The sequence below is a fragment of the Dermacentor albipictus genome, chromosome 9, assembly GCF_038994185.2.
Source record: "Dermacentor albipictus isolate Rhodes 1998 colony chromosome 9, USDA_Dalb.pri_finalv2, whole genome shotgun sequence".
In the NCBI taxonomy this organism is placed as follows: Eukaryota; Metazoa; Arthropoda; class Arachnida; order Ixodida; family Ixodidae; genus Dermacentor; species Dermacentor albipictus.
The window spans coordinates 36,835,677-36,863,471 of NC_091829.1; the positions used below are offsets into that span (position 1 = coordinate 36,835,677).

The 27,795-nt window shown below is 42.0% G+C and overlaps 1 long non-coding RNA gene across 2 annotated transcripts; it reads right to left on the bottom strand.

Moving 5' to 3' along the window:
• Positions 1–264: 264 nt before the first annotated feature.
• Positions 265–19,618, bottom strand: LOC135906468 (uncharacterized). 2 transcript variants are annotated; one of them, XR_010565732.2, is made up of 5 exons: positions 19,512–19,617; positions 19,356–19,441; positions 15,171–15,301; positions 13,349–13,476; positions 265–7,369 (listed from the first exon to the last, which is right to left on the bottom strand). It is a non-coding gene; the product is annotated as an uncharacterized lncRNA (long non-coding RNA). The 2 variants fall into 2 exon arrangements; XR_010565731.2 differs by having other exon boundaries at positions 19,356–19,618.
• Between the last annotated feature and the right edge of the window lie 8,177 nt (positions 19,619–27,795).

Genomic DNA, 27,795 nt, shown 5'->3' on the forward strand with positions numbered 1-27,795 from the left:
ATCGAACGAGGATGGAGGGATACAGACTTATTCAAACATTTAAGGTCATTAGATGTGTGTTTTACAAGTACATAGGATGTTTGCCCTGCATCTTTGCCACATCAAGTGTTTACATTTCAAGGGCATAGGTGAACCAGTAGTAAGAACTATCTCATGGCCGTACCCCTACTGTTCACGCTGTGTAGGCTACAACATTACAAAGTGCCGCAAGTTGAAATGCGACCTGTGAAGCACTGAAAACGCTCATTTCATAAAATAATAGTGATGGAAAATTATCTTTATTTACAACTTGGGAACAGCTGAAATTAAATGGTGTACACGCCACCAAACACATTTGCAATGCAAGAAGTAAAATGGTGTACATATATATAGTGATTAAATGATGACAGGCACACTTTGTAAGAATCGACAAAGATCATGACACAATAGAGACATAATGCAATTGCCTTGCATATCACAGTATAAAAGAAAGGCACCAATAAGAGCGCTGACGCCCACAAACTAATCCGAAGAGCCTGAGCATAAAGAGGACGAGAAATGGTGCTCATTTGGATGCAACGAATTCAGCACTCCACACTTACAAACAGGCAGATGCGAGGAGTCTGCATATCTGCAGTCACATTCACAAGATAAATCTGAACACTGAGAACATATGCAAACACATTCAGGACAGGCAAAGCACAAAGCCACACCCATCGAGTCAGAAAGGCAGTCTTTTCTTTTCTGAGTTGGCAGTGTAAAAAGTTGTGCGCATCAGTTAAAAGCTTACCTATATTATAGGCAAACACTTGAGCTACGTTAGGGCAAGAAATTACTTCCCAAAGCTACAGCAAACCCACGTTATAACGAAATAACTTTAATCAAATGTCCCTACAAGGTCTTGATTGCAGTCTACACATTCTACACCAGAGTATTCTAAATGTAGTAATGCCCGACTCCACTTAGTATGAAGTGCGAACTTGGCACAGCATACACACTGCAACACTGTTACGGTGCGTCATTGTTCGAGTCAGCGAAGCACCGATCAACAGGCGCCAAAAGGCCATGGGAGCAGGAACCGGCGAGCAATACGGGTATTGCCAGCCACTCGGGTAAGTGGTTGAAAACGTTGAAGGCAAGTTTAGAGATTATTTATTTTTTGGTTGGCGTGACCTTGACGCCTCGAGAGCCTTTTTGTAGAAACCCCTGTGCATTCTCTGCCCCGTGCATGCATTGAGAAGCTTGCCAAGATGGGAGGGGTTACGAATACCCCGAAATATGTGGTGCCTCTGTGCAATCCTGTGTCCACAAATTTCGAACAGTGTATGCATGTCAGAGGGTTTGGCACCATATGGCCGGCTGCCATTGTTTCTTCTATGTTTGTCAATGCACAACAGAGGTCCACCACAGATTAAAGGATGTGCATATGTGTCTGTGTGGTGCAATGCAAGGGCACGACCTCTAACAATGGGGAGGAATCATCCGTTCCTTCACCCCCAATTAAAGAAGGTGCGGCTATGACTTCGGAAGGAGTCATGGTACAATTGGGTGAACTTGATTGGATCATCTCCAATATCCGCCGTTCCCTTCACAGGGAACAAGGGAATAGAGAAGTTATTTAAATGCAGGTTTTAGCCCCAGCTAGGCAGTCTAGATGCTGAGTCTATAATCTACTGAGAAGAGTTGAGGGGCTAGTGCCGTCCAGTGTCACCTGGGCCGCCTAGCCATCTTGTCCCTCAGAACTCTGAGTGACTAGTTGACATAAGAGACGACAAACTAACCTCTGCAATGAAGCTCAACCTGCTCGAGGAGAGTCGTCAGATCTAGACTTCCGGGAAAGCCAGCACAACAATTGTATCCGCTGCAACAAGATCGGCTCACCAGCGTTTTTCAGGAAAGCTCTACCATCGACTCCACAGTTTATGGACTTTCTGCTGATGCCCGGCTATGCGTATGCTATCATTTATTTTCTTTTGAACCCTGTTTTAGTGGGCCACTATTAAGTGTATTCTTGTGTAGTTAGTCTTTATTCCGCTGTTAATTGCTCACTGTATTTATATTGTTGTCATCATTGATATATATTAATTCCATGTGTGTTAGTGTTCTTGTGTCATTTTTGTTTTAGTTAGTGAATCATTGTCATCTGATAAATATCTTTTTTTTTTTCTTTCTCCTGACTCTGAGCCCTTCACTGTGTTCTCATGAGTACAGAACGACGAACCAGCTTGCATACCCCGTTGACGACTTTGTGTCAACGGCGAACGGGTGACAAGCCATAACAAACACCCTTGCTTTTCTCCGTGCCAAACTGCACAGGCACAAAGTGCTGAACATGCGATGGTCATCCTGCCATGTTGGAGCAAGTCTTCCGGTCTATGGCTGCATCTATTTATCACGAACGAGATGGCGCAGCTGTTGACAGCCATCATCAGAATATAATTGTTATGGCGACGCATTTATCAAACACAGCTCTGTTTCTGTGCTCGTTAGTTTCACGAACCTCTGGACTGGTTGACTGCCAGACTATAGTTTCTGTGTTACTAAGGCTCTTTTAGAGCACCTAAGCTTTTAATGAAACACTAGCTGCTTATAACAAACTTTCGTCTCCAGAATATCTCGTTACAATAAGGGTCTACCATATCTTGCATGTGACAAAAACAATTTTCTTTAAAGCACTTGGCATTCAAAGTTAAAAAGTGCAGGAGATCCGTTGTAACAAACAGTAGATCTAACTTAAGTGCCACAAAGACTGCTCGCAGCAGTGACGTTGGCAGTGACACACAGCAAGGGAACACTGATATATTAGACCCATTATAAGGCACACTGTTAAAAAATAAGTTTATGTGGTTTAACATCTCAAGGCGGTTCACGAACTATGAGACACTGAAGTGGGCAGCTTTGTATTTTTTTCGACCATCAAGGATTTTTGCATTCTGTCTTTTGCACTTAGAAGCATTTTTTTTTGCATTTTGTGTCCATTAACGTGTGGCTGCCGTGGCCTGGAATCAAACTTATGCCATTGTAGTCAACAGTGCAACACCATAGCCACTAAGCTACCGTGGCGGATAATAAGTAATGTGCAATTACATATTTTACTTTCCTTATTATTTGTCCTCAATGCAATGAACTGTTATATCTCACTAGTGGAAGAGTTGAGCATCAAGACGATTCCACGGAAATACTAGTTTCGATACACAAGGTGTGAATGACACAGGCTCTGGCAGTAGTGGTTTGATAGCACCACAATCTTAAACATTATCATTTTCATTGTGAGTGGCACAATCACATCGTTCAAAGTAAAAAAAGAAATAAAGCGAATTGTGCACAATCCTAAAACTTCATTTGGCCACTGATTCGATCACCGGCGTAACAGTACAGCATATACTACTTATAAAATGAGCTACCTAAATTACTAATTTGCATATTATTTTGTACTGAAACATTACAGAAGCATGCTTGCAATGAACAAAAAGATAGAATCCCATGAATCCCCTTATTCCAGTGTGAATATACCTCAGACCACCATCTCTGCCTTTCACATCAATAGACTTCTCTCTCTTGTCATTTGTCACAGAGAACGACTAGATGGTGACAATGGGCATGTGTGCAAAAATTCAGAGTTTCACTAGCGCACACCAGTCGAAACTGGCTTTGCTAAGCGGCCTCTTAGGCTGTGCACAAATTATTAACACTCAGCGTAGGAAATTATTATCAGATAGATACGGTGCTCAACAGTTGAAGACAATGCCACAAAGTTGCTTACATAGCTCTGAAACTGTGCTTAAATTTGTGTTATTAGCTGCAAGTTCAAGTGAATAAACAAAATTTAGTGAGTGCTTTAAAAATACCTTGTTGTTCAAGTGGCCACATGCAAAGAGCAGTTAATGAAGAGAGATACAGCATTAACACTTGCCTTGCTTGTGGTTTTTCGTTTGTTTCTTGTATGCTGCCTGTTTTACACAGTTAATAAATAATGAACAATAACAAACCAGATCGTCTTTCCATTTTCATACAGCATTGGGCAACAAAGCTTTTGTCGATTTGAGTAAAAAATAAAAATAATCAGTGCATGTCAAGATGCCACTTGTTCAATGGTTTTAAGTGTCCACTTGTATTACGAGCCTTGTATTTTATCATTCACACACTGAACATTTTAATTAGGAACAGTGAGACAACTACATTTGTGCCTTGCTTGCTCTTTGTTGTGTGTAGTCACAAGTGATTAATAAATATAGAAAAACAAAATATAGGAGCAAAATGGCTAATCAAAAGCAACATTATATATATTATACAGAGTATGACCACCAATTCCAATCTATTGTTTACCATACTCAATGCAGTGAATATTAGTGAAGCCTGGTGTTAAATAATGAGAAACAAACGAACTTGACTGTTGGAATGTATACTATACACTTATGCTACATATAGTGTTCTAGAGATATTGTATATACTATACAATATTGCTTGCAGGGCTTTGCTATAGCATATACAGGAGACAGCAAAGTGCCTGCAAATGAATCAAAATAAATAAACTCAGAACTATCCTGGTTTGGCCATCCCAGAAAGACAATCCATTGTGCAATAAAAGTAATAATAGCAAAGGGCAACGTCTATAAATATAATAACCACGGCCTTCTCCAACTTCAAAATGATGCTATCACAGTTCCTGATAATCTCACAAGCCACAATGCTATAGAACTGTCAGCATTTTTTTGCACTTTGTCGGCAAAGTAAACCTTCAAATATACGCATCGCACAAGGCACGCTCTCACTCTGCATGTAATAATACTGGTATCAGTTCTGATCAATATCAGAAAAAATTCTGTGCAAAGAGGATGCAAGGCAAAAGAGCAAAGGCCACAAATAAACCTGCTGGTTTCAAGTCCAGACGTCACTCAGCTTCACCACTTGCGGCACCAGTTGCACCGCACAGAACTCTCGGGAAGCTACAGGTCCATAACAAGGACGAGTAAAATGGTATTATTACTCACAATGCACTCTTCAAACACGGACAAAGAAGAGAAATGATACACGAGCACTGTGTATCGTCTTTCTTTGTCTGTCTTTGAAGTGCACGCTCTATGCAATAATGCAGATGTACCAACTCGCCCAGCTAGCTACTGTACTACAGTAAAATGGTACACAACAATGATACAAGTGCAAACCGTGTGCAAACGAGGTATCCAAAGCCGATCACTGGCCCCTGACTGCAACCTCACACGAGAGTCTTGAGCACTTGACCATTAAATGTGCAACACATGCCACTCCAACGCCAAGACTTTGTCGCTCTTTCCCGAAGGCACAACATGAATTTGCACGCTCGCATTGTGACTGTGACTTCCCTGGAGCAGACTGGCCTTACAGCACACACTGCAACATTGAACAGCATACTGTACAACATGCACTAGCATTTATTAAAGCGAAGCTTTCTTTGCCTTTTCCTTCGACTTTCCCACTGCTGGAGCTGGTGCTGCTGTCGGCACACCCCATCAGGGGGTGGTTCAGAGTGTGTATATACATGGAAGGAGCGGGACAGAGAAGAAAAGAGATGCGAGCTACTTGTTTGGACCGCACCGCATCGAATGTGCAGTGCCCTCTGGAGCTGCGGGGTCATTGCCGCATTAGCTTCTTGACACCTGTAATCATCCATTACCCCCCGCAAGCGCTTACCTTTCTACCAACGTCCAGAGGGAAACTAGATACAATGGAAGAGAGGAGGGAGGGAGAGAAGGCAGAGAATGGGTAGAGCTAACGCAGTCATGAAACGACTGAATAACAGCCTTGCCACTTTTTGCTCGCAGTTCCCATACAAATACAAGAGGGGCGGGATAGGGAAAAGGTGATGTGAGAAGGCAACAAAATGCTAGATGAACTAAAGTTCAAGGTACGGTACGGTGTGTTTGTGCTACTTCTGAAAAATAAAACCATACAAATATGTCTAGCGGACAACTTATGCAGGGCGTGCAGGAGCAGAGCCGCATTGATTAAAACGTACCCCAGGGTCTAGGCAACACAACAGAAGCGGTTGCACGTCATATCAACACTCCTGTGCCTGCCACCATAGCTTTGCGGCTATGGCATTGCTTGAGGTCGTGGATTTGACCGAGGCAGCCACATTTTGATGTGGGCGAAATAAAGAACGCTCGCGTTCTTTGTTTTATGAACATGTTAAAGAACACCACGGTGCCAAAATTAATCCGGAGTGCGTAACTACGGCTTGCCTCATAATCAGATTGTGGTTTTGGTACGTACAGCCCCATAATCCAATTCAAGTTTTAACGTTTCTGCCACGATGCGATTTGTCATATGAGGCAATGACAATGCTCAACCTTCTCAGAGGTTATCAAATGTAGCGCATGACAACGCCTCAAGCAAACACTTCTCCCTTTGTGTTTTGTGTACTATGCAGACAAACAGCAGTGGTGCACGCACGGTAACGTTTAACATCAACTCACCACTCTGGTGTTGACAAAACGTTGAAGAAAATAAACATTCGCCGTCAACATCAACGCTAATTATCGTCAGTCAAAGCAAACAGCACAGAAAGCTTCGCTTACATCGATTCCCACAGTGCGTGGGCTCTGCATAATTTTTTAAAATATTTTTTGCGTATATGTTCTTTAGATATCTGTATAAACATATAGCACGTTAGTTTCTAGTACTTATTCATGTAATCTTTGGGACTATTTCGTTGGGTTCAAATTCATTTTCTGCAGCACCTTTAGTGTTGTCCCCTTCTTTCGTTTTCTCCCTCTTTCTCACTACTTTGGCTACAGGACAGTCCCAGAAGATGTCCACCGACAGGTGAGACTGTTACAATGCCCGCAGCCTGTCCTTCTCCATTACTTCTCTTTAAACAATACAAGTAACAACTGAACCAGAATTGAGGACTGAATATGAGTCACACAACATGTGCTGCAGCTGACATCCTTGTATACGAAAATCGAACCCACGACCTCGTGCTCTGTAGCAGAATGCCATAGCGATGAGCCACTGTGGTGACTGCTATTCACAGTGGTGATCACGACTCACCAAAACATGTCCAATCACTATTCGCACTTGTGCTCATCTATGACTTCCTGAAATGGGTTTCTGGGGGTATGGTTTGGTTGATGTAAGGTGGTGGTGGATCAAATGGTGATGACGGCGATTGCAACAGTGCAGCAGATGGCTGCACCAGTGGTACCATGTTGCTATTCATGTAGGGGAGTCCATGAGGGTATGGTGCGGTTGGATGTGGATAGTACGCAGGTTGTGGATACGACACAGCCGGAGACCGCGTTTCTCCTGGGACCACAGGGTACACTTCCGGTGAAGCACGTGTCCTTGCACCTGATGTCACCGGAGCTGGAGCTGGTGCCAGTGGTGGTGGAATGTGGGGACAGGCATGCTGCACCATCGAAAAAATGAAAGGTTCTTGAGTGATTTGGTTCACGGACTGGGTTGTAGTGTGATAACTGCAGTTGACTTATGTCCCTTTGGCAGTAGAATCTTGATATGAACATACTGGTGCACCCTTTGTCAAAGGAAGTAAAGGCACTTCAGTCATAAGTGCCACTTCAACTTACCTCTTAAGTGTTTTGTTATTTTGACCAATAGTGACCTTACTTTGCTTTTTTTATGACTTATGTTCAAACTTCATTCTATCAAAAACCCTTCTAAGGCTTTTTCAACCAACTTGCTTCATGTTTTAAGCATGAAAACGTTGCACCACTGCCGGGCCAAGTCAGTGTCATCTTCACTTTCCGTATCATTACTTTTGGTAAGAGAAACTATCATCCTACTATCATCATCCTCTTTGCTCAATATTACAAAAGTCTAGCGCATCACTTTCACTCTCCCTGTCAGAGTCAAGTAGCAGCTTTAATTTGCATGCGCAACTCATGCGCGAGCTGTCAGTGGCAGATTCCATTGTTCTAAACATGTCAAAAGGTGCGAAAGACACGCAATGCTAAATATGGAGTTTTTGGGCGCTGACAAACTGCTGCCATCTGTATATGTAGTATAAAACAAAGAACATAATAAACGAGCCTCTCCACTGCTGACAAAACAGCTGCTATCCAGGTTGTAGAACACGAAGACTGAATCCTTCGATATGCTGAAAAAATGCAGGCGTCTATGCAGTAAAACAAAAAAGAGTGAAATAACCACTAATTTCGCACGTTGGCACTGCAGCCGTCTATGTGGCAAAAGAAAAACTAAGTGGACATGCCGATGTCATCCAAATTTCTTGAAGGTAGGACTATCGCTGTTAATGAGTTGAGCAAACTGTAAAGCAAAATTAACCAGTATTGCATCAACAAGCTGCGCTCATCCAAAACACTTATGGGGTTAAAGGAACATGGCAGTGTAGAGTTGAGAGTTCAAACCATTGCTTTATTGTAGAATATGCTTCCTTGGAGGTGAACCTCATCTATAGTCGAACACCTCTACGGTGAAACGACCTGTATAACAAAGGATTGAATATGTCCTGGCCGAGTTCGTATCTTTCATATGTATTGTGAACACTTCTATTACGAAGAGCATTACGACTGCCACATAGTGGTGTTCCAGTGCCCTCCGCAGCATTGCCAAGGTGCACTTTGCGCGAACAGCAGCGTTAGTGATGTACTTGACTCGTAGAGCTTCACAAGTGTGCCGATATTAAAGTAGTCTGGCTGCACTGCTCCAGGAATCGCTATATTCATACTCTGCTAGTTGTAACGCAGCAGCGGGTGTAACGACTGACAGATACATCACAGTTGCTGACGACACAATGTAACCCTTAACTGAAGAACTGACGATATCTTCCGAGCCATATAAAGCAAAATGGATGCGAATGTCAAGAAAGGCAAGTGGTGAAGATCCTTTAAATGAACCAATAATTTTGAAAGCAAGGGAGGTGATACAAGTATTTAGGGATCTCCCGCTCTTCTTTGTGTAGTTCTTGCAGTTCGTCACAAAGCATGATCTCTGTCTATAGGGTCATTCCACGCCAAATCAACCAGCATCTTTTCGACCGTGACAGATATAGATTTCAGAATTTCAGCATGTTTGTTTAAGTTCAAAACTCATTCTCCCCATTTGATTTTCTCCCAAAGGATTTTCTAGCATTTGGTGAAAATTTGTTGTTCTTGCCCAGCTGTGCCATAAGGCATCAACGAACATATTTGTTTCAAAGGCATATTTTATGATCCAGTCACTCAAATGACATGCATTGCAAGACAATGATGTGATGTGACTGCCAACATAACCAATATTTTAAATATCTGAATACTAGAGGTGCTTTTTTGCACAGGCAAAAGCTGTTAAAATCGCAAAGTTTGAATTTTTTTCTTAGAACACAGGAAAATTCAGAAGCCACAAATTAATATAGAATGGTAGCCCGGTCGACATAGTATAGCTGAAAAATATTTGAAGCTATGCGGGTTCAGCCAATCGACTGAAAAATAACCATACAGTTATATTTTTTTTGCAAAATGCTTTGTGTTCAAGGTAAAGATAGTAGCTTTGGTGTTGGGCTTAAAAATATACCTGCTATATCATTAGATAGCTCTATATCTCTATTATGCATGTGAGAAGTTACAAAAAGGTATTGTTTTCTAAACGCGAAAATAATTTTTTAAAATGTTTGTACATGGATTGTGCAGACAGGATAAATATATGAAGTCTTGCTGTTTAGCAAGGAGAGATTGCTAATAGAATGAGCACGAAAAACTGTTCAACTGCGACTGTCTTTTTTTTAAAATTAATAAGACAAGTGACGCCCAGCGGCGCAGCCTTGACTCACATTTTCTTTTCTTTCCATGAATGTAAATAGTGGATGTCAACCATGTCTGAGCACATTACCTGGAGAGGACACGTATGAATTTTAGAGCCGAGCATGTTCATGCTATCGAACAGCGGTAACAAACCACATCAGAAGTCTTTGTTCACACCCATGTAGGCTTTCAGTTGTAATTATGAGGGTGTTTTGTAGTTGCATCATCTTATGACAGTCTTTGGGTTCCAGAGAGCAGGGTACAAAGTATGCCCTGTATGTTGCACTGTATTGAAGTGCGACACATCTATTCAAATGCTTTGCGTGATCGATATCAGTGGATATCTGGAATCACTGGCTACTTAAGTGCAAATATTTCTCCTTATAAACTGCATGAAACATATATTTTAACTCTGCAGGACTCCCTGATGAATTTAACACATCGTGATATTCCTTGTGCATTGGCTGCATGGTTCACCTGGCTCACACGAAGCACAAGCCGCACTGTGTTAGAGTGTGCGTCTCTAGGCAATAAAACAGAGACCATGACATCATTTCTCGGTCATCTGCACTGCAGACGAAGCTTGCTTTGTCGTCTGCAACTTAGGCTGGCAAGCTTGGGCGCAAGTCAGAGAAAAGCCAGTGCTGACACAAAAATTCAACGAATAATTTTCCAACCTTAAATAATGGTACCTTTTTGTAACTTCTCACATGCATCACAGACGTGTAGAGATGTCAACTGATATATCACATATATATTTTAAGCCAACCACCAAAGCTGCTTTTTTTTTACCTTGAACACGAAGCTTTTTGCAAAAAATACAGCTATTTACAGCTATTTTTCAGGCAATCAGCTGAACCTTCAAAGCTTAAAATATTTTTTTCCTATACTATGTCAACCAAAATTCAAACTTTGCAATTTTATCGGCTTTTGCAGGTGCCACAAGAACCCAATGTGTCGTAATACTTGAACTATTGTTTACTTTAGCAGTCACATCACTTCAGTGTCTTGCCATACACAACATTTGAACTACTGGATCATACAATGTGCCTATGAAAAAAAATATCCTGATTGATGCCTTGTGGCTCAGCTGGGGAAGAAAAATAAATTTTAGTCAAAATGCTAGAAAGCCTTTGGGAAAGAAAAAATGGGGAGAATGAGTTATAAATTTCAACAAACACGTAAAAATTTTTTCAACTATATCTGTGATGGTCGAAAAAACGCTGGTTGATTTGTCGTGGAATGACCCCAAGCAATAAGGTTCGTTGCAGTCACATTGTCAAACAAAGTGTGCAAAAGCAAAACAAAACAATAAACAAATTGTGAGTTATTTCACTAATTGAATAGCTCTTGAATTCATGCTAATAAAGGTTTCCTTTTGATGAATGTGCTTAGCCTGCTCTACTGAGAGTGGTAAGGTGCGCAACCTTTAGTATGAAGTGACCTTATTATGAAGGATTCTGGAGATCCCATAAACTTTGTTATGAAGTTGTTTGACTGCATGCAAAAGTACCGATGGAGAGCTCGACAAAGAGGTAAGTACATTTTTAAGAAGATAATTGTTCTACTGGCTGCACCATCAAAAAGTATGCACACAGCCTCTGTTATAAGAAAGCTTGGCATGATATGAGGTGTTTTAGTGACAACTGTCTCCATTTATTAAAAACAAAGGATTAAAAAGAAATCGTAGACCTTGCTTGCAAGAATTCATGGCAGTGGAACACACCAGATAATCTTGAAGAGTCCCAAACCAGCTCTTCAGTTAATAAAATTTCACTAAGTGACTTTGCGTTGTTTTTAGATATTGATCCCGAAATCACAAAGGAATTACAATAGCACTTTGTGTGGGTTTGTTTGTCCACACTGCTCAAGGAAGACTTTGTGGAAGGAATATGCGGGGTGTTTCACGTAACTTGAACGAAGGATTTAAAGAAAGTGGTTAGCCGCAGCTGAATGAAACCAATGGTATATGGTTTGCCATGATGTGGTGCTCCTTAGAGTATTCTTTATATGCTGCCTAATTAGTTAATTAACTAAGATTATTTATGCAAATTTGTTATTATTCACTTTAAGGCCGAGTGCGTTTTGTTGCGTTGTAGAGGGGATTCAGAAACGAGTGATCCAATTTTTTGTGGCAACACATCTGCTGCATGGTGTCTTTTTTTTGGCGTTTAAAGAAAGCTTGCGAAATATGAAATAAAACCACGAGACTGTGTTCATGCGCTGTTGTATTGCAGCACTCTCAACCGTGCTTCATGCGAAGGAACCACACGCGTGGACCATGGCGAAATGAGCATTGCAGCTCTAGGCATCGGTTTGACAGTGCGTTTGCATCTTTGGCGGTGGAACACGGAAAAGAAGAGCTGACGTACCTGATAAGTGATAGGCTCACACATGGGTGAGAGCACTGCAATACGATAGCGCACGAGCGCAGCCACTTGGTTTTATTTCATATTTCGTGGGCTTTCTTAAAATGCCGAAAAAAATTGTCACGTAGCATGTACGTTGCCACAAAAAATTGTACAGGTCGTTTTCGAACCACCTCTACAGCGCAATACAACGCACTTGGCGCTAAAGTGAGTATATAAACATTTTGCTTAATTTATCTTAGTTATTCAAATAATTAAGTGGAATATAAAGATACTGTAAAGATCGCCAAACGACGGCAAGCCATATGTCATTGCTTTCGTTCAGCTGCGGTTAACTATTTTTTTTAAATCGTTGGTTCAAGTTACGTGAAACACTATGTTTGTAGAACCACAATTGATTTTGTGAAGTTTAAGGGCAGGTATTTTGAAACTTTATCGTTTTTTTATGTCTACAAGAACTACGCAATGTTTGTGGGTCCTCTACATCAGTGCTGTTTCAATACACAAATTTAAACCCAAATTAGCACTGTGTCTGTCTACTCCCTTCACCTTTTTTATGCTGCTGTCACTTCAAGATGGTTTTTACAAAGATGAATCACTGATGTGCCAAACCCTTGTCAAATAACCATAATAAATTCTATCCAGGTACTATTATCAAAGACTGTCTTGGCCACCTGTTGATTGAGTGAGCTTCTCATTTTATGGCTGAAGAGGCATTATGTGCTGTACCATTCTTTACCAATCGATGGGCCACACTATCTGGGGTCATGACATCGAGTGATCACTTTCCCGAGATTTCATGTCAGGCGGCACCATTGACGTGTACTAGCGAAAGCATTTCTCACACTGTATGAATGTAGTGACCTAGGCACAGTGTCAGGAACGCTGTTGACCGTACACACAGACGTGTTCGGTGTAAAGTTCCGTGAAATATTGTGAAAGTAATTGTATCGCCTGAAAGTGGTCACTCGAGAATGCTGCTCCTGGAGCCCTCACTGTAGCATTGCATAATGCGCCTGTGTAACACAGGTCACTGAGGCATGTTCCTTCTGCCACAATGAAGATGATGTCATGACTGACACCATCAATTAATTGGCATGACACCCTATGCATTCTCTACCTCTCTGACATCCTCCACTCATGAAACACCCTTTTTCCACATTCCCTTCTACTCTTCACAGTCCAACAACTCCAGAAAGCCTGTAGTGTCGCTTACGAAAGCTCTATGCTTACAAAATGTGCACTTTTTGTACTACTTACACACATGCTGTCTTTTCGTCGAACCCAGCAGCAACACAAGATAACCCAGATTGCTGCGACCATCAACACAACCACGATTATAAAGATCATTCCAGGAGGCAACCTTGGGGGGGTGTGTATCCGGCGCCCTGTGAGCACATTTGACTTTATTTCACATAAAGCACACTGCACTTCAAACATACCACATGTTTCACGCAGCTTGAATGAAACTTAAGAAAGTGGCGCAATATTCACAGAGAATATTCTTCGTAGACACCTTGAGCACTTTCAACATTCCTAAAGATCTTTACTTTTTCAGAGCACTTTGTTAGTTGTTCCACTGAAAGCAGTTACAAAAGTTTGTAGGCATTCATTTTAAGGCCTAAATTGCAATTCAGAATGTTCTGCAGAGCACTGAAATTAACACTACCATGGCTGTTTCTAAGAGGTTAACTTTCTACATGAAGTTCATTTTTCTGGGCTCTGAAGAAAGTCCATAAAATACAAGATAAATGACATTGATACGTGACTGCATGCTTGGATTGTAGGACTCTCAAACTATATGTTTTCAAAGAAAACAGTCAGCATGCGTGCTTTGAAGAAGTGACCGAACTCATGTCAAGTCTAAGCCAAGCAGCTAAGTCAGCAACTTTGTCATAAAGATGGAAACCCACACTGATAACAAGTGATAAGGGACAGACTCAATGAAGGTTGACTGAAACTCTCCTGTCCACTTGCTGCATGGAACAGCACGGACACACTGTTCATTGAAAACACATAAGACAGTACTGCAATCCTTGCATTAAAACCTAGAGAAAGAAAAATATATAGGACATGTATTCAATAATATCAAGTGTTCCAAAACATGTCCTATACATTTTTCAAACACAACTTATGCTGTGAAAGGAATACCAAAAGCTTTTCATAAATTATTGCAGCTATTTAACTATACCTACTTATTTGGAATTATCTGCCAATACTGTAAAAGAAGCCCGTAACTTTAGGTCTGCTGTGAGGAAATACTTTTTTGAAGAATACTGTCGACAGAAGTACACTTCTTTATATTTACATTCCTGCCTACGTTGTGCATGTCAATTTCATTGTTATGTATTATGTCTGTTTTGTTTGCTCGCGTGTGTGCAGGATAAAAGAACACCAAGTTTATATTTACATTCTTGTCATAGTTATCTATGTTAATATTACTATTATGTTTCATGTCTGCTCTTTTTGTTTGCTCGCGTGCTGCGTTTTATAACATAAGTTGACTATGGACCTGGGACTAGCCAATGGCTATGGGTCCAGTAATGCTTTCGTATCTCGTAAAATATGGTGTATTAAATAGTGAATGAATGAATGAATGAATGAATGAATGAATGAATGAATGAATGAATGAATGAATGAATGAATGAATGAATGAATCAAGGAACACCCCATTTAGGCAAGCCACATGTCTGTAAACAGATAGGCGTAGTTCAGGTAAAAAAAAAAAGCTGACAACTACATTGACACTTTTGTTCTTCACGACTTCGAACAATTCTTGCAAAATAACTTTTTAGAACATGGCCACATCTATTAATCTTGGCTGGTGCAAGAACTCATTCCACCAGAGTCCTTGCGACAAACTCTTTTTTTTGCTTGCATAGAACTTAACAAGAGTGCCACCATATTTTTGTCACGAGTCATGCCTGCAGCTTGTCTACACCAAGTAGGCATCAGACTAGTCAACATTACCTTCTGATGAACTGCTAGAAAGGCACAGCATAAGAGCAAGCTTGTTTTGCATCAAAGTAGGCATGGCACTATTGCATGATAAGGTTACAAATAAAATGTCAAAAGAACTTACATTTTTCCTCAAATTCCTTATCAAAAGCGCATGCCTGATTGAGGAGAAAACTGAAGCAGATAAATTCCATAACCGACTTGATGAACGGATCCATGCTAGCTTGAAAGCGACAACAGCTGCTGCAGGCAAACCTGCAAACAAAAAGAAAGCAACAATTCGCTGTTTGGCAGTAAAATTGGGAGTGTTCGAACAGTGTTCAAATTGAATCGAATATGAATATTCGAGAAACAGGACCACTGAAACATTAAGATTGTATGGAGTACATTTGGTAAAAAATAAAATGAGGCTCATATACTTTGGTCATTTGCAGTTAACACCAAAGTGTTGAGCCAAATTTTTTTCGTTCCGGACTGAAAACGGTTCAGTTCTGGTTTAACACCCGAGTGAAAAAAATGGTTCAACCAGGTTCAAGTTCATTTGCACAACCAAAGAATATTTACAGGAAAACAGCACAAAATTATTTTGTGCAAGAACTTGAAGCTGCTGCTACGCTGCACTGAAAGATTGTGTGTCCTTCCGACCACACCTAGTTAAATATAAATATGCAGATCCGATTCCAATGTGGGAATCTAAGTGAAGCAAAGCTTTATTGAGAGGGAGAGAGAGAGAGAGAGAGAGAGAGAGAGGAAATATATTGAGGAAACTCAGAGAGTACTATACCCTACTGCTCTGCCCAGGGAGAAAGGAAAGAGGAGAAAAATATGGGACTGAGAAGTAATGATGAGGATAGACAGCAGGATTTGATTATATACAGGTTTGTGTTCGAAGGGCCCGTTCACGGCCTTGGCTCACTGTGTCGACATGTCTGGCCAAGAGCCCAGTAACACTTTTTCACTGAACGGCCTGCAGTTAAGTGGCACCAACAACGAAATCAATGCCTGCCTTTCACAGTTATAGTAGGGAAAAGAAACGGATATGTGATCAACTGTCTCAGGTACTTTGCACATGTCACAGTTTGGTGAATCCAGGCTTCGGGTGTGACACAAACATTGTCGTGTCACGATAGGCTGAAAACCCCACTAACGACGCTGCTACATTTAAAACCATGGGAAGATGGTGTGTCTTTACAAATCCGGTAGCATACTTGAGCCACAAATGCAGACAAATACATCGATCAAAGCTCCAGAAAAGGTTACCAACCTGAAATGAAAACCAGCATTTTTTACCCTTTCGGCTTTGCTCCGGGGCAAAAAAAATCTTAACGTTCTGGTTCAGTTTCAGTTCAAGTAACCATAAACTTTTTTATTTTTCGTTTTTTGGTTTAGTTCGGGTTTGATACTCTGTGTAACACTGTTAGCAGTTTGACATCCAAGGCAACTGAGGAGCTCATAAATCATAAACTATTTTCAATTATCTGGGGCATCATGGCGATGAGAATAACGAAAAATGGTGACAGCATGTTACCAGACACTCATACAGTCCCGTGTTTGCTGAAAGAGAGATATTACTAGTGCACTGACTACAGCTTTAAAGAGATGCAAACATGGTGGGACTTTCCAAATAGTAAATCGGAACAAATTCCTATATAGGCCGTCTAAAAGGGAGCCATTCTAATGGAATGATTGTAAATTATTGAGCAGACATTACGTGGCCAAGTGTTTGCTCAAGAACTCGCACCCCTGTTCAGTCACTGTGGCTATCCTCCAGAACACCCTTGGGAACAGTCCTGGCATCCATCATTCTGTCTCCCTGTAGACTCCAATAAGTGTATTCTCCTCTCACATATTCAAAAGAAATAAATATTCAACAACCTTAACTAGTGAATTCTGTAACTGAATGCAAATAAAATGGCAGGGGCTATTTGATTTGTATTCAAATTTTCAAATATTCACGTACCTCTAGACAATATATATATAAATAAACATAGGAGTAATAATCAAATAAGTGTTTTGTCATTAAGTTGCCTCGCTTACGGCCTCCAGATAGCATTGCATGCTCAACGACAACACTGTAATCATTGCCAAAATGTGCCTTATCCATTGGAAAGATCACAGCACACATCTTGGGCATGATAATTGCAGTTATCATACAGTATAACAAGGTCATATCATAAGAAGCCAACAAACACTGACACAAAGGACAACATAGGGGAAATTACTTGTTCTTAATAAATGAAATAAAGAAATGATAAATTAATGTAAATGAAAGTGGATGAAAAAACAACTTGCCGCAGGTGGGGAATGATCACACAACCTTCCATGCAAAGATTATGAGATCGTTCCCCGCCTGCGGCAAGTTGTCTTTTCATCCACTTTCATTTCCATTAAGCAGGTGAGGAACGATCACACAACCTTTGCATGCGAAGGTTGTGGGATCATTTTTTACTGGTGGCAAGTTGTTTTTTCATCCACTTACATTTCCATTAATTTATCGTTTCTTTATTTCATTTATTAAGCACAAGTAATTTCCCCTATGTTGTCCTTGGTGTCAGTGTTTGTTGGCTTCTTATGATATGACTAATAAATATTGGGCCCCTCGGTTAACCCCTTTTGTTCTAGCATAAAAAGGATGTGCCAATGTGTTGAAAAAGCATCAGATACACATTTTGCATGGTTACTGGTTAATGGATATTAATGCCATACATGAATAAATGGTAAGCATATGTTTATAAGGAAGCCCTATCAATCTCATGTGATCACTTAATGACAAGTTCAACAGAAATACCAATGTGACAACGGAAAATGTCTGGAAATTATCTGACCACTATCACCACACTGAGAACAGCTTGAAGAGCATAAACATTAGTTTGTGAGAGTATGAAACCAGTTGTATCTGTTGTCCATGCCATGCACAGTGATGCAGCCACTGCATAAACAAACTCAAGGCATGATGCAGTTGAGCAAATAAATGTAAAACGTGCCTGCTGCACATTCACTAACTGGAATGTATATAATATTGTGATAAGCAGCAAGATTTTTTTTCTTTAGGAAGGACATCTCAAAGACAACAGGAAATCAAGAGATTTCTGAAGCTGATCACAGGAACGTATAGCAACAGGAGCTGATTGCAATAGGAAGTTTCCGAGTGTTCTGAGCAGCAGACTTGGCAGGAGAGGGATAGCGCCAAAAAGGTGCAATGTTATCGGGTGCCTTCCCTGAAGGGAATTGAAAAGTCTCTCATGAACATAAGTATATATGTCTGGCTTTCTTATTGCACAGCAATATTTGATACGAAACTTTATTCATCTGGGAGTGAACATCAGTCAGTCAATGCCTGTGCATCCAACTTCACTCAATGAATGCAAAAAAGCATGATGCACAGCAATGTGGTCGAAATATTGTTTTTTATAGTATCGCATAACTGTTTTGTGCTTTCTGTGGTGTATATAACAACAGTCGGTACTTTAAAGTAAACATACGGATTCCAATGGTTTTCCACTGTCCTCGCCAGTCATTGAACAGTACTGCGACTTTTTGGCAAATCGTTCCTTACAAATGCGTGTTCTTTCGTTTGGAGTAGGAGGGGGTAGGTCTGATAGCTGCGGCAGGTCGGTAAATAAACGTGCTCTGGGGGGGGGGGGGGGGGAAGAAGGAAAGAAAGAAAGCGGGCAGTGGAGATGAAGGTGTTGCGCCATGGAGTCCATTCTATTGAATTAATTGAATTCACCGTTATTTTCAACAGACTTATTACAGAGGCTCCTAGAGGGTTTGAAGCTAACGGGTTCTAATGCCTGACAAAGGCTTCTGACACTTAGCAGTTTGGTTAATTAAACTTGCCGCGAAAGTAAGCCAATTGCGTGTTTCTGTTCTCATCTCCCAAATGACATCCACGGTACATGAATGGCTATCAATAGAACAAGTCCAGTCAAGTGCACGCCACGCAAGTGCGAAATAATTATAATAATGATCGATCAACAAGTAGACAAAGCATGCGCGCACCGCGACAGTCCGGGCATGCGGCATGCAGTGCTGAGGCATTAGTGAGCTATGTTATCAACACGGATACTTGCGGATATGGTAGCAGGAAAACAAAATAACGTGTGATTCTTGCACATTTTTGAAACTACTCGAACGATAAAGAATCGACAAGCAGCTAAAGCAATAAAATCAAAGTTGACTCTAACCGAATCGCGGCTTTTCCGTTTACGGTAAGGCTACGTATTCGAATCGGTCGCTTACTTCTAAAGATATCGCAACACATTAGACACAACGACATGTCAGAGTGCACACAGCCTTTTGCAGTTACCTTTGTTTTGCTTTGGCTTTTCAAACAGCAAAGACGGTGCTTGGCGCCTCACTTGCCTGTCAGGAACACGTTACGTATTCACGTTGCTACGTACAGACGTGATATCAGTAAAGGCGCACATACTACACACACGGAATGAGCGTTACACAGACTTACACATGGCAGTGAAACACACTGACGTCATGCACAGCATGAAAGACGTAAACACACGCCCCCTCCGCACGTATCTCGTCAAACTAGCGTCACAGAGCGTCACCATCGAATGCACCATCAAACGCTCGCTGTAAACCACGTGCGCCGAGATATCCCTAGAACGACCTTAAAGATCCCCAGTAAGCTCGTCGCGCTCTACTAGCGCGAAAAACGAAAGTTAAAAAAAGAAACCGCGCGCGCCATCCCCTGGTACTTCAGGCTACTTTATGGAGGAAATGCGGCAAACGCTACTACGTATCAACTCAGATTCGTCCAACTTTTTAAAACTCATATTTGATTGTTCACGCGTTTCAAATTCTTGCCGCTTGCTGTTTCTAAGTTCGAATCACTTTTGACAGTTGTTACGCGATACATTTCGTATTTCGCTGATCACGAATAAAGCACAGCAAAAGAGAATAGAAGATGTTCTAGGACGTAATTTCCTCCATCGAAACACACGCCCTTCATTCATGAATCAAAGGCTAACTCACTAAAAAACAAAGAAAAAAAACCCTCTCCGGTAGTGAAAGACGATATGACCGAAACATGCTGCATGTCTTCATTCTTGTTCATTGTGCCAGTCTTTCCTTTTCTTTAGGACCTTGTCTAAAGTTATTTAGACTGTTTGAAAGGGCTGTTCCTCGCGAAATACTCCTCCTCTACCGGTTTTCATTCGGAGGAAGGAGGCCCTACCCCCTCCGCGCGCTAGGAGAAAAATGTGGCGGAAATGACGTGGTAGGTTCTCATTTTTTTGCTGCTTTTTATTTTTTTGCTGTATGGCCACGCCTTTTGGGCCACAATGGCGGCGTTGTTTGAGCGCTCACACGTGTTGCTCTGGTAGGTTTCGTGCCGTGGCAAAGGCGCTGTGTGGGCGGGTTTGCGTTAGTCACCGTGTCTTGTTGCGCTGTGTTACCTGCACCGTGCTCTGCCGGATGTTGCGCGAGCGCGAGCGCTCCGCGCGCGAAACCACGCGCAGCGCGGCGTGGTTTCGCGAAAGATGTAAACAAGAGAGGACGGTGGCACAAAAGGCGGAGCATCGCCATGAGCAACGCCAACTTCCGGCTTCACTTTTGCTTCACAAAGAGTGACGTCAGGGCCTCTCCTTAGTTTCCTTCCTCCGTGGCATCCCACGTAGCTGGTGTTAAAGAGACCCTGAAAAGATTGTGACGATTTTGTACAAACGTACTGAGTCGTTAGGGTAGGTACTTCTAATCATTAATTGACGCATCTAAGTGATCCATGTTAAGCGTGGAATTTATTACAAGGTTTTAAAATAAACATCGCTACCAATCGCGACACGTCACCCGCCTGAGTTTTCAGCAGTCCCTGACCAGATGACGTCACTACAGGCGAGCTATCTGATTGGCTGCCCAGGGCGCGTCATCGATAATCTTTCCTACTTTATGGAGGACAAGTGTTCGTAGTTAATTAAACAATTATGGGGTTTTACGTGCCAAAACCACTTTCTGATTATGAGGCACGCCGTAGTGGAGAACTGCGGAAATTTGGACCACCTGGGGATCTTTAACGTGCACCTAAATCTAAGCACACGGGTGTTTTCGCATTTCGCCCCCATCGAAATGCGGCCGCCATGGCCGGGATTCGATCCCGCGACCTCGTGCTCAGCAGCCCAACACCATAGCCACTGAGCAACCACGGCGGGTAAGTGTTCGTAGCAGTTGGAATGTTAGTTGATTTGTTTCTATAAAAACGAAAGTAACAGAAAGAGAATGCACAAGACCGATAGCTGTTGCTTGGGAACGACTGCCAGACGGCTGGCAAGGAGGCTGGAGAGGACTCGCGCGTCGGCTCTGAGACAATCGGAAATAGACCACACAACTTCCCATCATGACGCAGAACCAGTGAAGGCGGAGCTTAGCCCCGATCACACGGCGAACGAGTTGAGGAGGAAATGCATGGCTATGGAGAATAGTAACTTGTAATCGTCTGTAGCTCTCTCAACTCTTTCCCTACCATGAGGAAAATAGGTGTTTTCTGTAGGTTACGCCAGATGTCTTTTCTGAAGAAATTACTGCACTCAACATTTTATGCAATAAGTAAACAAAAAGCAGCATGAATGCACTTTTTATGCTTAAAAGCTTTCTTAACGAGATTTATGTCATAAAAAAGATATAAATTGCCAGAATCAAGATTGTGGGATAAAATTGAACAAAGTTTGTAAAGACACGCTTGTATCTACAAAGAAAAGAGTGTAAAAAAAATTATGAGATATACATAATGTGTTGCCATCTAATAGACACTGTCTCAAAAAAAAAAAACAATCTAGATTTTTCATTGAACAGGTGTTCCACTACAAAAATTTAACTGCAAGCACTGCAGTTGGGCGTGCCGTGCTGCGGCTGCCGATCTTTCGGGCCGGTTTGCGCCGTCGTTGCTCTCAGGGTCTGACGAAAAGACAGCAGCGCTCTCAAACGCTCTCAAACGCGTTGTGGAAAAATCTCTTCGACTAATATGTTTGAATGCGCAAAGTTTGTGCAACAAGCAAGACCGGCTCGAACAGTTATTACTCTCCTATGATCCACACGTGGCGATTATATCTGAAACTTGGCTTCATGCCGACATTCCCGATAGCTGCGCCGTACCACCTTCATACACATGCTACAGAAAGGACCGCACCTCGAGGGGCGGCGGAATTGCCATTCTCGTTAAGGCTGGATTGTCTTCTGTCCTTTTGCCCGATGTTTCCACCTTTCATGAAAGCGTTTCCTGTAGGCTGATGTTCTCAGGTAACCAAATAACTATTGTTGGTATCTATAGGCCTCCTGGGGCGGGACCAGTATATCTACTGGAATTATATGATTACCTAGAAAAGTACTTACATCAGAATATTATAGTTGCAGGTGACTTTAATCTTCCCCACATTGATTGGGGCTCCATGAAGTTTAGTCCCCCCGATGCGCATAGTTCAGAAGTATTACTTGATATATTGTTAGCGTATAATCTAGTCCAGACTGTACACTCTCCTACACGCGTAACTAGTTCAGCTTCCTCAATTCTAGACCTCATTTTATGTTCCGCAGGCATAAAAAATTGCATTACTGAAGTTTACGAGGGCATTTCTGATCACAAACTGGTCTACTTTAACTGCATGCTCCCTCGCCAACTGGGAACGTCCACGCCAAAATTACAAACTGTAAAGCATTTTGACGCAGCAGACAACCCACGCATTATGCATTTTCTGCAAGATGCCCTCTTATCGTTCTGTGAGGACGACGTAAATGCGTTGTGGGCGAGGTTTAAATACCTCTGCGATTACTGCATAAGAAACTTTGTACCGGAAAAAGTAAAGAAACTAGGGAGAACAAACCCTTGGTTAACCCGAGAACTAATACAATTAAAACGGAAGATCAAGCGTTGCAGGAAGAAAAAGAATAAAAATGCGTCACTAATTACAGAATTAAACGACTCCCTCAAGCTCGGACTGCAAAAAGCAAGAGACAGGTATTTTTCGGAGACACTTGGTCGTTTTGCAACGGAAAATCCTCGAAAATTCTGGCAGTACCTCTCGAATAAGGACAATAAAAAGTTAGACCAAGTAACGGTCGATGGGGAAGTTGTCACGGACAAAAAGGAAATGGCAGACAGGTTCAACCTCCATTTCCAAAGCGTATTTTCCAGACCTGATGCAAGGATTGATAACACGTCAGTTAGTGATGGCGCAAGCACCATTACCATCTCTTTGGAAGGTGTTACCGAACTTCTATTGCGATTGGATCCAAAAAAATCAGCCGGTCCTGATAACATTCCCGCAGCATTCTTAAAAAGGTATGCAGAAATTCTGGCCAGATTTCTTGTCGTAATCTTTCAAAAATCTGTAGAGTCAGGCGCCGTACCCCATGACTGGCGTGTTGCTCGTGTTGTGCCCGTATTAAAGAAAGGAAATCCATCGGAAATCAATAATTACCGCCCTATATCTCTCACCTCTATTCCTTGCAAACTAATAGAGCATATTATACTCAAATACCTTAACAGCTTTTTAGACGCGAATAAAATAATTAGCAACAGGCAACATGGCTTCCGGCAACGTTTTTCCACTACTACACAACTAATTGATACCGTACATAATCTAACAAATACTCTCGACAGTGGTGGTCAGGTAGATATAATTTTTATGGATTTCTCCAAGGCGTTTGATAGGGTTCCTCACTCCAAATTATTAACCAAAATGAAAGAAATGGGTATCCCTTCCTGTATCATCGCTTGGGTTATGTCATATTTACAAAATAGAAAACAATATGTGGAAATTGATGGCAACTGCTCCCGCTTTTTAGATGTTCACTCTGGTGTTCCTCAGGGCTCAGTCTTGGGGCCTGTTTTATTTAATATATATATTAACGACCTGTTAGGTATTCTGGAACTAAGCACGTCGGCCAGGTTATTCGCCGACGACTGCATTATCTTCAAAAGCATTCATTCTGTATCCGATCAACTTGTCCTAAATTCGAACTTACAGCTCCTTGCAGACTGGTGTAACAAGTGGGATATGACAATTAATTACGATAAAACCGTTTATTTATGTGCTACGAATAAGATCAACAAAATGAAATTTACGTATGGCATTGGGGACAACATAATTAGTCAAGTGGAAGAATACAGATACCTGGGCGTGACTTTAACATCTGATCTTAAATGGTCATCCCATATCTCCAACATCTGCTCCGCTGCAAGGAAAAAGCTAGGTTTCTTAAAATATAAATTAGGCAATTCTTCAAGCGCACTTAGACTTCAAGCTTACAAATCAATTGTTAGACCTACTCTTGAATACGCCAGCATAGTATGGGACCCACACTCCACAATCAACATAGATAAACTAGAAAAAATCCAGAGATTAGCAGTAAGGTTTATATATAACCGCTATAAGCGAAGGGACTCTCCGTCCGCCATGTTAAATCAGGCAGCCCTTGAGCCATTGGCTGAAAGAAGAAAGGCTGCCCGGCTGCGCTTTTTTCACTCTTTGTATTTTCAAAAACTAGGCATTCAGCCACAGTATTACTTCGAAAGGGACACAACCAGACCCTCACGACACAAACATAGCCATAACATCAAGCCAATATTTGCCCGCACGAATTTCTTCAAACATTCATTTTTCCCTAAAACAATATCCGACTGGAATTCCCTGCCTCTTGACTCACCTCTCCTTTCTTCAACTTCTTGAGAGCCTGTATATAAGTATCTATGTGTATGGCTAGAAATGATGATTACTTATTAACTGTGCGTAGTGTGCTTTTTTGTCTATGTACCTGTGTTTGGGGCACGTACTCTCACAAATTGTATTTGCTTTGTAACCCTGTTTAGTTTTGTTATTATATTTTTTAGTGTAAATCCCCATTGTTGCTGATCCTAAGGCATAGTGCTTACTAACAAATGTATGTACCCTCTCCTGCTTGGACCGATCCGGTCTGCAGTATTTTGTAAATAAATAAATAAATAAAATAAAACTTGCTGCTGCTCGATTTGTCGATTCACCGACGCAGCGGGATCACGAGCTCTGACATCTTTCGAAACGCGCGCGTCGCTGCCGGAGGCGGCTATTTTTGCTTTTGTACTTTCACGATCGTTTAACTTAGGAGTACACTTCGGAGTACTTTGGAGCATAGAGTTTCTCACTATAATCTGGTGAGAAACTCTACGCTTTGAAGCGCATTCAAAAATTACCGCCTGGCGGGAATGACGCGAACTGCTTAGAAAACAAAAATATAGTTATCCTTCTTCACGTCCGATGGCGCTACGTGTCCCTCAGCGGCGTTTCAAACCATGGATATCGGGCGGTCACTTTTGCTTTCTACTTTGGCGATCGCGAAAACTTGGGAGCGCGTTAAAAAATTACCGCTTGGCGAGAAAAGAACGAAAGCGAACCACTTTGAAAACAAAACAATAGTTCTGCTCCTTCACGGCTGACAGCGCGGTGTGTCCGTGAGCGGCGCGGAAGATGTCGAAAGCGGCGTTTCAAACCATCGGTAACGGGCTAACGATGCCCAAAGGGTGCGGTAGCGAAAGAGACGTTGCACACAAATTGTAGTGCTAATGATTTACTGTAGCTGTACCTTACGCGTCTGCAAAATTTGTCCGAACCGTTTCAGGGGACCCCTTAACATATATGTATATGTTACAGCGGTCGTGTTTTGTAAACATCCGTTGTTTCCGTGTCATCCTTCGCGGCGAGTGACCTGGTTATATTCTGGGAAGTATATTATGCCAAGAAAATTTTCGGCATCCTTGAAAAAAACCTTTAGATGTTGCTTATTAAATAATCACCGTACTTTTAGTTTGGTTCCAAAAACTCTAGATCTAGGGATAAATCACGAGAGTATAGACAACTTATAAAGGGTACAACCCGTTCAACTAGCGGCATGGTGCACCTCTGCCACTTTAGGTGTTCCGTACCGCATGCTTAAGGACGCATAAGACCATAAAAGAATGAGACCTCTGAGTCTTATTCTGAAGAAACAGCTGTAGCTAGCGCTGTTTCATTCGGAAACTTTCGGAAACCACCAATATTTCGGTTGCGGAAGTAACCAAAGTTCAGACTTTCATCGAACTCAGGTGTGTTTGCGGTATGCGCTTCGCTTTGACGATAGGCGATTGAAGCCGCCGTATTCATCCCTTCCACATACGATGTATCCGATGAATGAACATGTAAACATATTTCGCGCTCCACTAGTTCCTTATTCCGGTTATTTAGAACTTGCTTTCTTTTCCTTTTATTTTCCTCAATTGGTAAATCACACTTCTCTCTGTCGAGTCTGTGTTGAAGCCGTGCTTACCTTTTAAACAACGCCGTGAGTCGACAGCACATCCGAGAACCGAAAGCCGCAAATATACCGGCAACTGGCATACTGGCCAGGGTGCGGCAGTACCCGGGCTTCGCATTTCTTTCATCGAAACACTGTCGTGTCAGCGATTGTCACCTACGCCGTGATGTTCGCAGACTCGTTTTACTATATATACATGCCCTTGCCACAACACTACTAATTGAGACAATGATCATCGCCGCCTTCTCGCTTGGGAAGACCGCTGTCATAATTCACATCGAGGGAAAAAGAAATAAAGGAGAGAAATCATTCCAGCTACGACCGCTGGAAAGATCTCGGAGCTCCTGCACGGCCCTCTGCCCGCGAACACGCTGGCATTCATCAGTTACGCCATCGTGGTTTCTTGTTTAAATATTTTGATTTTAAGGCCAAATGCTAGTGAGGCAAAAACAATAACTGAATGAACGGTTATTGAAGTGCAGAAAAAACACAAAAAAGAATTCTGGCAGAAACCATCTCGGGATGCCTGTCGACGTTAATGCGATTAGCATTGAAGCAATGCGGTGACACGCCGTAGTGCCGCCGCCGAAGCGCGTCACGTATGAGGTGTGTACTGCAACCGGACTCCTCTCTCGCGCTTCTCTTTAAACAAGCTGCGCCGTCTAGCGGCGTCACCGGGAAGTCCATGCGCGGCGCGTGTCTAAATGTACATTCGGACATGATTGCCTGACTATATATGGAGCTGGTGCGATTCCGCTCCCCAGTGAAGAAATTACAAATGATTCTTTTTTTTTTTCGTTAAACAAAGGGCCATGTGCCAGTGGCACAAACTCAGTGATTCAAGTTGGCGTCAGACGAGTTCATCGAAGAGCTGCGCATACCTGCAGTGACCGAAGCTGGCGTGAAATATGCTCTTTTGAAGTGGTGCGTAAAGCCGGCGGGCACTCACTCGATTCTTGGCCAATCCCCCATAGTGGCTATGGAGCACTCATAGAGGAAGTGAACCAACAAACACAGCGACCAAAATTGATGTGAAAGATGTTCACTGAAGAGCGGAACATCACGTACTCCAGTGATCCATATTGGTCCAACGGTTGGTTTCGAAACCGGTTTCCTCAGCAAAGCAGCCCGATACTCTCACCGTTAGACCATGAGCTATATACTCAGTGACCCAAGTTGTAGTGAACTAAGTAAGTTGGACATGGACAGGCATAACGAAAACTCCGGGAAGCTTTTCAATAACGGTAATAGCATTAATACTGCTGAGGCGGTGCTTTTATAATGAAGTGACAATCGCCATTACGGTTATCAATAAAGAAATAACAGTTTTTTACGACAAGATTAGCCGTCCCATCCTCTACAGGCAAAAAGAAAAAAAAACAGAAAAAAATCCTGCCATTAAAAGAGCGCTTTGAAGTTAACAAAAGGTCACGTTCAACCAAAGACCAAATGTCTACCAAAGCATACGTATATTA